We start from the raw sequence: 13,164 nt of genomic DNA, 5'->3' as shown, positions 1-13,164 counted from the left end.
AAGATAATTCAAGTCGAATGCTAGAAGCATTTACTGATCCAAAATTAAATATCATATTTTAGCTGCAAATGCTCCTATTAAAATTAAAGTCCCTGAAGGATAAAGTTTACTACACGCATGAAGCGTAGTAAATCGATCGGTTCCAAAGGTAACAATTCTTGAAAGATGATAGGAGCAAATGATCAAAGTGATCATAATGAGGAGGAAATGAGCTCTATAAGAGCCCACGACATAACATTTCATGAAACTCCAGTAGAAGTTCAGGTACCTGAAAATAAAGAAAGTTATGCTGCTTAGGAACTGATACAAAATGATCGTCGACGATATATTTGATAAAATAAAGTGCACAATATTGTAAAAGATTGTGAGGATCAGACCTGTAGTCCAGACAGTTGGAGATGTCATGCCATTTAAATGCAGGGCATAACCTATATGACTTATTTGATTAAGTCTATATGAAGATCCCTGAAGGATTTTGTCACGACCCCAACCCCGGTCATGATGGCGCCCAACACACTGCTAGGCAAGCCCGACCATTCAACAACATTATCCCAAATTCTTATTCAGATTATAGATAAATATCACAGAGAATTTACTAAGTCATTACATTCAAGTGTATAATTAATAATAAAATCTGCGGAAGTTCAATTAAAATACCACACCATAGCCCAACAGAATCTGGTGTCACGAATATGAGCCTTTAATACAGAATATCCACCTATTACAAGTCTGTCTAGGAAAAATACGGAATAAAAGATAGAGATAGAGGGGAGAGATCAAGGCTGCGAACGCCATGCAGCTACCTCAATACTCCCGGATACTGCCTGCTCAGCTAAACAATTCCTCACTTAGCCTGTGGTGTACCTGGATCTGCACGCAAGGTGCAGGGAGTAATGTGAGTACTCCGACCCAGTGAGTAATAAACATAAATAAAGGTTGAGAATAAGAAATCATGGAAAAATACAAAGTAAACTATAACTGGCAGTTTAGAACAACAAATAGTGAAGTAACAAGTCAATTAAGTCAGAGTACCAAATACTGAGACAAGTATAACAGATAAAAACAAATGCATGAGTGCAATGCAATGCATATGATGGTACACTCTAGTACCCACTGCGGCGTGCAGCCCGAGCCATCCATTTATTTATCGTCGACGGCGCTCACTGGAGGTGTGTGCAGACTTCGAAGGGGCTCCTACATCCCAAGCGCAATATCAAGCCATCTCGTGGCATCAAATCTAGGCCCTCGGCCTCATATCAATCTCAGTATAATCACCCAGGCTCTCGGCCTCAATATGAATATAATCAACCAGGCTCTAGGCCTCAATATCAATGTAATCAACCAGGGTCTCGGCCTCAATATCAATATAACACTGCTGCGGCGCGCAGCCCGATCCATGCTCAGTCCAGAAATCATCATAAGCCCCTTGGGCATTTGTAAAACAGTAGTTCTCAGCCCGAAATATCATTTAAGTTTTCAAATCTTAGAAAGATGGCTGAGTTTGCAAAACAGTATTTAAAACCTTGGACTGAGGTCAAATGATATGCAAAATATGCGAAAGCAGTGATATCAATCCCTGAAGGATTCAAATAAATGGCAAGAAGCCCAAATGTAACAATTAAATCCAAGTAAGGATGATTCTCAATTTAGTTCAAGTAGAAAATACGGTAAAAACATCTCTCGGGACGGACCAAGTCACAATCCCCAACGGTGCTCTACCCCACGCCCGTTATCCGACGTGCAAGTCACCTCAATATAGCGTTACGATGTGAAATTCTGGGGTTTCAAACCCTCAGGACATCATTTACATTAATTACTCACCTCAAGACGGTCAAAGTCTAGCTCGATATGCCCTTGCCTCTCAAATTACCCTCCTCGTGCGACGAATCTGCCCAAAATCACAACGAATATGTCGCATTAAGCTAAAGAGACAATACACAATCGAAAGCAATCGAAAAATATCAAAATTCACGAATTTGACGAAACCTGAGCCCCGGGCCCATGTCTCGAAAAATCAAAAAATTAACATCACCTAATTCCTTGTCTCGCCACGAGTCTATACATACCAAGAACTCCCAAATTCGAGTTCAAATGACCCATCAAATCCTAATTGTTTGGTTTCAAAATTCAAGCCCTAGTTCTTGATTTGTAGGCTTATATTTCATGAATCTCTCGGTGAAATTCACAATAAAAACGAGTTCTAAGTCCAAGAAACTTACCTCAAGTCGTTCCCCCTTGAATCCCTCTTTAATCTCCACCAAGAAGCTCTCAAAATGATCAACCATGGAAGAAAAATGACCAAAAATCGCGGATGAAGTGTTTTATAAACTCACTGCCCAAAAATTTTCGGAAGTACTGTTCACGCGTGCGGTTACTGTTCATGCATGTGGTCACTGTTCACCCGCGCGATTACTGTTCACGCGTGGTTACTGTTCACACTGCTAAAAAAAATGCACCAGCAGCCAATGAAATTGCAGCACTTTTTTTTATTACTAAAATGGCTCTAACTCCATCATACGAACTCGGAATTCGATGATTCTTGTTTCTATGAGTCAAAAATAATGATACGAACAAAGTCCTTCAATCAAAACTCAATTCGGAGCTCGTTTTCTTAGTGCGATATCCATTTCGCTCGTTAAACAATTAACTCATGTTTCGTGTCAAAAACCCAATTGCGACTTGATGAAATTAGACCAAACTTTCTAGATCACTCCTATAATTCATTATTTAAATTCTGGAAATCTCGAAATAAAATTTCGATCTCTAGAACTAAAAATGGACCTTTGGATCATTACATACTTATGCTCAAACGGCAAAAATCTTCCAAAACTCTTCCAAAACTTATCTGAGCCTCATGGGACCCCGACCAAACATGCCAACATAATTCATAACATTATTCAAACCTCTTCCAATCATCAAAACACCTCAAACAACATCAAATTACCCAAAACTCATCGAATTCAAGCCTAATTTCTAAAAACTTTCGAAATACACTTTCGATCAAAAACCCGACCAAACCACGTCCGAATGACCTGAAATTTTGCACACATATCCCAAATCATCTAACGAAGCTACAACAACTCTCGGAATTCCATTCCGACTCTCGAATCAAAATCTCACCTATCAACCGAAATTCGCCAAAATACTAACTTCGCCAATTCAAGCCTAATTCTACACCGGACCTCCAAAATTACTTCCGATCACACTCCTAAGTCACAAATCATCCCTCGAAGTTAACCGAATCATCGGGATTCAAATCCGAGCCCTCTAACACATAAGTCAATGTCCGCTTGACTTTTCCAAAATAAACCTTCCTTAAAGAGACTAAGTGTCTCATTTCCTACTAAAACCAATCCAAATCAACTCGTTCACACCCAACACTGATAATGAAGAATAAAGAAATAGGAAATGAGGAAACCGGGGCGGTAACTCACGAGACGACGGGTCGGGTCGTCACATCCTCCCCAACTTAAACAAACGCTCGACCTCGAGCGTACCCAGAGTTGTCCTAGAAGCCAACCAATAGCTGAACGACTTTACCAAGAATATACCCATGGGTGATCCCACACTACCCTATCTCGCATAGGTCCGATAACACAACATAGCTGAAATTTCACAATCCATCTAGTCCATAAACCATAGAACCACACTGCACCTTCCGAAATCATACACAAGATTAGAACATCACATTCATACTCATAATAAGCTCGAACCAGTTGTAATAACCCATACCTTCAACATCAGGTGCAATTATCTGATATACCACATAACTCAAACACTCGGAACGATAATTTCTATTCATAGTAGTTGCACATAATAATCGAATATCGATAGGAAACCTCTTAACAACTAAAGCCTCATTCCAACACTTTCACATACTGCCAATGATAAGGGAAACACGCAATAAATCATAACCATTTCCTATGTCAACCATTTATGAAGTCATTTCTCTCCTGGTAATTACCATAGCAAATTTTGAACCGAACCTCAATATTTACCCATCACACATACTGAAATCGAATCCGTTCGCATTCATTAACGATTTCAACGATCTCTTCTGACCAAACACACTACTCAGGTGACATGACACATCAATACATGCCTAAGCCACAACTTGCATAATACGTGCACCAATAAGAAACGATCCGAACATACTCAATTCATGAAAATGACTCAACTGAGAGAGTTGTACCTCAAACTTACTAGTACTGCCACAACACAAGGCTGACACCCTGTCTCACATCATAGAAACAGGACACACAAATTTGACCCGCAATGTCATGTTTCCACACAGCTTTGCTGCAACGTGCGTTCCTATCCAAATACTACTCCACAGGAAACACCTCAAGTCACTATGCATAAAATCGACAACCATGCTCAATTGATGTCTGGGGCCAAAGCAAATCATTACACCCATGGTGAAACAAATAACACACACCACGCAAACCTGATAGAACATAACCGGTACGTTATTCATCGAGCAACACCCAATTGCTCATCCCGCTCGACTTCCACTACTACAACTCCTATCGGAGCCAGACGATCCAGTACCCGACACCAAATTAATACTGAAATCAATAACCTCGCCTGGCGACATGCCTAGCCATATGAAACTCATCTGAAAAGTTCCCCAACACCGGAACTGAATTAATGATAGCAACCTTTGCACTGACATCCATCATGAATGCCCAATTAAGAAAGCAATCCTTCCCAACCGTCCGCTGGTCCTTTGAAATATAAACCACTCTGCTAGAACATAATCCAATGCACTTCGTCACTTAACTCGTGGCATTTTCGGTATTGCCCGTAGCGCAATCGTTCATAATCACTCAACACTAAGACAACCATTCTGAATTCCGACATCACATCCAAAATCTAACATACTAGCAAACAAAGATCCACTCGAGCCTCCAAATCCCGATTGCCGCTAAACGGTGCCGAATACACACGATCCACCACCACAACCTAGCCTGTACATGAGAACTCCCAGTCTCCAACTCCATATGGCACACAAATCATCATACCTGATTCCAGTTTCCACCGTGCGAATACATGCACACCTTTGATACCCAATCATTCCACGACAGATACTCAAAATTTCCCTGTGCTACCAAGCAAACCCAAATACCACCAGTGGACCCACCAAGAACATGCCGCAATACTACCGAAATATCATCAGTTTAATCACATTACCTTTTTCTGAGACATATACTCTCATCAAATCACTTCCAATTAGCAATACCATTTCCTTAATCATCTGAAGATCATTCACCCTAATCATCTGAAGCTCATTTCTCTAATCACCTAAAGCTGCCCGTACCGCCTAAGAATGTTATGAATTTCCATTCAAAACTGAACTGTAACCTTACACACGCAAATCTCAACCCTTCACAACATATCGCATATACCATACCATCCTAAGGTAACATGAGGACTTCACCTCCTTTCCGAACCATGAACGTTTACGTACTCAACTAGTCAAGAACTTCCATTGATCCCATCTAGAAGAAAAATCATTACACATCCCATGCTCTGCATGACATACATAGGTCTTGTTCAAATTCTTACAATACCGACACGACGGATGAGATCTGTATAAATTCATAACACCGCTGAATCAACAATTCATTGGGTCTATACTTCTGGCAAGAACTATCACCTCATTCTGAACCAAATAATGGTCTTAACCCCTTAATTTACTTCATATACTTAGATTGCATTGATCTCGAATTCAATGATCTCGTCTCACCCATTACGAACTGCTCAAGCAATAAGCCACCCCAGACATAATCAAAAGCCGCATATGATGCCCCAATATGCCAACATGCTACCAATTTGAACGCGATACAAAAAAAGAAAACGAACTCTGGAAGGAATTACCAATCCCATGCACTAATACAGACTTTCCTTAGAAAACAGGAAGCAAGGCATACAAAATAGCATATAGAAAACTATACTCAACATCACACTGTTGCAAACTTCATACTTGGTTTACATCTTTAATCAATCAAGTGATCACATGCCATACTTATATAATCTTCCCGTGGGACACATTCCCACAACCTACCACAACAATATCTGGAGCGTACATCCAAACCACCAGTCGCACTAACGCTAAAGAGCGATCAATAATTATTAACCAGGATGCAAAACCCTTTTTACAAAACACCGATCTTAGGTGACGCTGAAGACAATACCAACTTACCGTAAACATCGAAACTTATCTCCTGCTCATCCGAGCTCATGACATCTTGTCAAAAAATTTCCTTCACTCGTGCCATTCTCGGCCCAATTTCCACAACCAGAACTGATTCACCAGCATGCATCAAATCGGAACTAACGTAGTACATAACCGCACAATCCGTTAACCAATAGCAAGCTCCCCAACTTGGCTCGAAGCCATAGATCACAACATACTATACTCATAACGCGTATACTCCATTGTTGCCTCAATACCATAATGAGATTAAACTCGATCCTTCATAAGCTTATGGAAACACAAATCATTTAGAATTTTTAACTCTTCTGCAAATCTCGCATTCACTCACACAACAGTTAAGCCCACTCTCTAGGCGATCCAATTTAGATTTCAACACATTTTATTTACTTGCAACTGAGGTCTTCTAATAGATAACATAAGGATAACACAACTTTAGAACACCCCGCAGGAGATGACCCACCTGCTTTGCCCCCAACTAACATTTCTGCATACCTTCCACCGCCATAAGCATTACGTAGTCACTTGATCTTCCTAATTCTGTACTCATACCGCAACATGAAATTTACTTCACTCCCAACTAGGAGACATGAAAAGATTCTTCACACGCCCATAACTCGGGCTATAACTTGAATCACGATGGACTTCAAGCATCTATTAGTTCTTCCATCATTCAACAGACCCTTCTTGTTGCTTTCAAATCATATAGATACGCCTCGCAGTACTAACATACTCATCACATAGCCACAACCATCATTTCCACTAACAGGGACACTACCGAACATATAAGTTCAAAAACACTTGTTCACACAATCAGCACCTTGGCGCTCCCGCCATAGGCAAAAATCCAACCTCAAGTCCTCCAGACTGGCCCACCATAAACTCACAGAGATAACACCTCGCCCCTCGATCGGGGAATCACAAGCCATCAAGGCACATCTGATACTGAGCGCCCATGCACACATACGAACGCGTGGAAGGAATTTCAAAAGTTTCTTTTCAAGATGAATCAAGGACGCACGATAAGAATTCAAGAATGTGAAGTTTTCCTAAAAGTTCTGCAGCCTCTTGAGGATAAATACTAACGTCTCCGTACCGATCCGCGAGACTCTACTAAATCGGCTCATGAATCGCGAGACCAATTAACCTAGGCTCTGATACCAACTTGTCACGACCCAACCCCGCTCATGATGGCGCCCAACACACTGCTAGGTAAGCCCGACCATTCAACAACATTATCCCAAATTCTTATTCAGATTATAGATAAATATCATAAAGAACTTACTAAGTTATTACATTCAAGTGTATAATTAATAATAAAATCTGCGGAAGTTCAATTAAAATACCACACAATAGCCCAACAGAATCCGGTGTCACGAATATGAGCCTCTAACACAGAATATCCACCTATTACAAGTCTGTCTAGGAAAAGTACGGAATAAAAGATAGAGATAGAGGGGAGAGATCAAGGCTGCGAACGCCATGCAGCTACCTCAATACTCCCGGATACTGCCTGCTCAGCTAAACAATTCCTCACTTAGCTTGTGGTGTACCTAGATCTGCACGCAAGGTGCAGAGAGTAATGTGAGTACTCCGACCCAGCGAGTAATAAACATAAATAAAGGCTGAGAATAAGAAATTATGGAAAAATACAAAGTAAACTATAACTGGCAGTTTAGAACAATAAATAGTGAAGTAACAAGTCAATTAAGTCAGAGTACCAAATACTGAGACAGGTATAACAGATAAAAACAAATGCATGAGTGCAATGCAATGCATATGATGGTACACTCTAGTACCCACTGCGGCGTGCAGCCCGAGCCATCCATTTATTTATCGTCGACGACGCTCACTGGAGGTGTGTGCAGACTCCGGAGGGGCTCCTACAGCCCAAGCGCAATATCAAGCCATCTCGTGGCATCAAATCTAGGCACTCGGCCTCATATCAATCTCAGTATAATCACCCAGGCTCTCGGCCTCAATATCAATGTAATCAACCAGGCTCTCGGCCTCAATATCAATATAACACTGTTGCGGCGCGCAGCCCGATCCATGCTCAGTCCAGAAATCATCATAAGCCCCTTGGGCATTTGTAAAACAGTAGGTCTCAGCCCGAAATATCATTTAAGTTTTCAAATCTTAGAAAGATGGTTGAGTTTGCAAAACAGTATTTAAAACCTTGGACTGAGGTCAAATGATATTGAAAATATGCGAAAGCAGTGATATCAATCCCTGAAGGATTCAAATAATTGGCAAGAAGCCCAAATGTAACAATTAAATCCAAGTAAGGATGATTCTCAATTTAGTTCAAGTAGAAAACACGGTAAAAACATCTCTCGGGACGGACCAAGTCACAATCCCCAATGGTGCTCTACCCCACACCCGTTATCCGGCGTGCAAGTCACCTCAATATAGCGTTATGATGTGAAATTTCGGGGTTTCAAACCCTCAGGACATCATTTACATCAATTACTCACCTCAAGACGGTCAAAGTCTAGCTCGCTATGCCCTTGCCTCTCAAATTACCCTCCTCGTGCGACGAATCTGCCCAAAATCACAACAAATATGTCGCATTATGCTAAAGAGACAATACCCAATCGAAAGCAATCGAAAAATATCAAAATTCACAAATTTGACAAAACCCGAGCCCCGGTCCCATGTCTCGAAAAATCAGAAAATTAACATCACCGGATTCCTTGTCTCGCCACGAGTCTATACATACCAAGAACTCCCAAATCCGAGTTCAAATGACCCATCAACTCCTAATTGTTTGGTTTCAAAATTCAAGCCCTAGTTCTTGATTTGTAGGCTTATATTTCATGAATCTCTAGGTGGAATTCACAATAAAAATGAGTTATAAGTCCAAGAAACTTACCTCAAGTCGTCCCCCTTGAATCCCTCTTTAATCTCCACCAAGAAGCTCTCAAAATGATCAACCATGGAGGAAAAATGGCCCAAAATCGCGGATGAAGTGTTTTGTAAACTCACTGCCCAGAATTTTCGGAAGTACTGTTCACGCGTGCAGTTACTGTTCACGCGTGTGGTCACTGTTCACCCGCGCGGTTACTGTTCACGCTGCTAAAAAATGCAGCAGCAGCCAAAGAAATTGCAACACTTTTCTTTTTACTAAAATGGCTCTAACTCCATCATACGAACTTGGAATTCAATGATTCTTGTTCCTATGAGTCACAAATAATGATACGAACATAGTCCTTCAATCGAAACTCAATTCGGAGCTCGTTTGCTCAGTGCGATATCCATTTCGCTCGTTAAACAATTAACTCATGTTTCGTGTCAAAAACCCAATCGCGACTTGATGAAATTAGACCAAACTTTCCAGATCACTCCTATAATTCATTATTTAAATTCTGAAAATCTCGAAATAAAATTTCGATCTCTAGAACTAAAAATGGACCTTTGGATCATTACATGCTTATGCTCAAACGGCAAAACTCTTCCAAAACTTATCCGAGCCTCATGGGACCCCGTCCAAACATGCCAACATAATTCATAACATTATTCAAATCTCTTCCAATCATCAAAACACCTCAAACAACATCAAATTACCCAAAACTCATCGAATTCAAGCCTAATTTTCTAAAAACTTTCGAAATACACTTTCGATCAAAAACCCGACCAAACCACGTCCGAATGACCTGAAATTTTGCACACATATCCCAAATTACCTAATGAAGCTACAACAACTCTCGGAATTCCATTCCAACTCTCGAATCAAAATCTCACCTATCAACCGGAATTCGCCAAAATACTAACTTCGCCAATTCAAGCCTAATTCTACACCGGACCTCCAAAATTACTTCCGATCACACTTCTAAGTCACAAATCATCCCTCGAAGTTAACCGAATCATCGGGATTCAAATCCGAGCCCTCTAACACATATGTCAATGTCCGCTTGACTTTTCCAAAACAAACCTTCCTTAAAGAGACTAAGTGTCTCATTTCCTACTAAAACCAATCCAAATCAACTCGTTCACACCCAACACTGATAATGAAGCATAAAGAAATAGGAAATGGTGAAAACGGGGAGGTAACTCACGAGACGACGGGTCGGGTCATCACATCCTCCCCAACTTTAACAAACGCTCGTCCTCGAGCGTACCCAGAGTTGTCCTAGAAGCCAACCAATAGCTGAACGACTTTACCAAGAATATACCCGTGGGTGATCCCACACTACCCTATCTCGCATATGTCTGATAACACAACATAGCTGAAATTTCACAATTCATTTAGTCCATAAACCATAGAACCACACTGCACCTTCCGAAATCATACACAAGATTAGAACTTCACATCCATACTCAGAATAAGCCCGAACCAGCTGTAATAACCCATACCTGCAACATCAGGTGCAATTATCTGATATACCACATAACTCAAACACTCGGAACGATAATTTCTATTCACAGTAGTTGCACATAATAATCGAATATCGATAGGAAACCTCTTAACAACTAAAGCCTCATTCCAACACTTTCACATACTGCCTATGATAAAGGAAACACACAATAAATCATAACCATTTCCTATGTCAACCATTCATGAAGTCATTTCTCTCCTGGTAATTACCATAGCAAATTTTGAACCGAACCTCAATATTTACCCATCACACATACTGAAATCGAATCTGTTCGCATTCATTAATGATTTCAACGATCTCTTCTGACCAAACACGCTACTCAGGTGACATGACACATCAATACATGCCTAAGCCACAACTTGCGTAATACGTGCACCAATAAGAAACGATCCGAACATACTCAATTCATGAAAATGACTCAACTGAGAGAGTTGTACCTTAAACTCACCAGTACTGCCACAACACAAGGCTGAGACCCTGTCTCACATCATAGAAACAGGACACACAAATTTGACCCGCAATGTCATGTTTCCACACAGCTTTGCTGCAACGCGCGTTCCTATACAAATACTACTCCACAGGAAACACCTCAAGTCACTATGCTTGAAATCGACAACCATGCTCAATTGATTTCTGGAGCCAAAGCAAATCATTACACCCATGGTGAAACAAATAACACATACCACGCAAACCTGATAGAACATAACCGGTACGTTATTCACCGAGCAACACCCAATTACTCATCCCGCTAGACTTCCACTACTACAACTCCTTTCGGAGCCAGACGATCCGGTGCCCGACACCAAATTAATACCGAAATGAACAACCTCGCCCGGCGACATGCCTAGCCATATGAAACTCATCTGAAAAGTCCCCCAACACTGGAACTGAATTAATGATAGCAACCTTTGCATTGACATCCATCACGAATGCCCAATTAAGAAAGCAATCCTTCCCAACCGTCCGCTAGTCCTTTGAAATATAAACCACTCTACTAGAACATAATCCAATGTACTTCATCACTCAATCCGTGGCATTTTCGGTATTGCCCGTAGCGCAATAGTTCAGAATCACTCAACACTAAGACATATACTCCGACATCACATCCAAAATCTAACATACCAGCAAACAAAGATCCACTCGAGCCTCCAAATCCCGATTGCCGCTAAATGGTTCCAAATACACACGATCCACCACCACAACCTAGCATGTGCATGAGAACTCCCAGTCTCCAACTCCATATGGCACACAAATCATCATACCTGATTCCAGTTTCCACCGTGCGAATACATGCACACCTTTGATACCCAATCATTCCACGATAGATACTCAAAATTTCCCTGTGCTACCAAGCAAACCCGAATACCACCAGTGGACCCACCAAGAACATGCCGCAATACTACCGAAATATCATCAGTTTAATCACATTACCTTTTTCTGAGACATATACTCTCATAAATCACTTCCAATTAACAATACCATTTCCTTAATCATCTGAAGATCATTCACCCTTATCATCTGAAGCTCATTTCTCTAATCACCTAAAGTTGCTCGTACCGCCTAAGAATGTTATGAATTTCCATTCAAAACTGAACTGTAACTTTACACACGCAAATCTCAACCCTTCACAACATATCGCATATACCATACCATCCTAAGGTAACATGAGGACTTCACCTCCTTTCCGAACCATGAACGTTTACGTACTCAACTAGTCAAGAACTTCCATTGATCCCATCTAGAAGAAAAATCATTACACATCCCATGCTCTGCATGACATACATAGGTCTTGTTCAAATTCTTACAATTCCGATACGACGGATGAGATCTGTATAAATTCATAACACCGCCGAATCAACAATTCATTGGGTCTATACTTCTGGCAAGAACTATCACCTCATTCTGAACCAAACAATGGTCTTAACCCCTTAATTTACTTCATATACTTAGATTGCACTGATCTCGAATTCAATGATCTCGTCTCACCCATTACGAACTGCTCAGGCAATAAGCCAGCCCAGACATAATCAAAAGCCGCATATGATGGCCCTAATATGCCAATAGGCTACCAATTCGAACGCGATACAAAAAAGAAAACGAACTCTGGAAGGAATTACCAATCCCACGCACTAATACAGACTTTCCTTAGAAAACAGGAAGCAAGGCATACAAAATAGCATATAGAAAACTATACTCAACATCACATTGTTGCAAACTTCATACTTGGTTTACTTCTTTAATCAATCAAGTGATCACATGCCACACTTATATAATCTTCCCGTGGGACACACTCCCACAACCTACCACAACAATATCTGGAGCGTACATCCAAACCACCGGTCGCACTAACGCTAAAGAGCGATCAAGAATTATTAACCAGGACGCAAAACCCTTTTTACAAAACACCGATCTTAGGTGATGCTGAAGACAATACCAACTTACCGTAAACATCGAAACTTATCTCCTGCTCATCCGAGCTCATGACATCTTGTCAAAAAATTTCCTTCACTCGTGCCATTCTCGGCCCAATTTCCACAACCAGAACTGATTCACCAGCATGCATCAAAT

This window comes from Nicotiana tabacum, chromosome 18 (assembly GCF_000715075.1).
Source record: "Nicotiana tabacum cultivar K326 chromosome 18, ASM71507v2, whole genome shotgun sequence".
NCBI lineage: Eukaryota > Viridiplantae > Streptophyta > Magnoliopsida > Solanales > Solanaceae > Nicotiana > Nicotiana tabacum.
The sequence above is the reverse complement of the archived record's forward strand: the minus strand, read 5'-3'. Positions refer to the sequence as shown.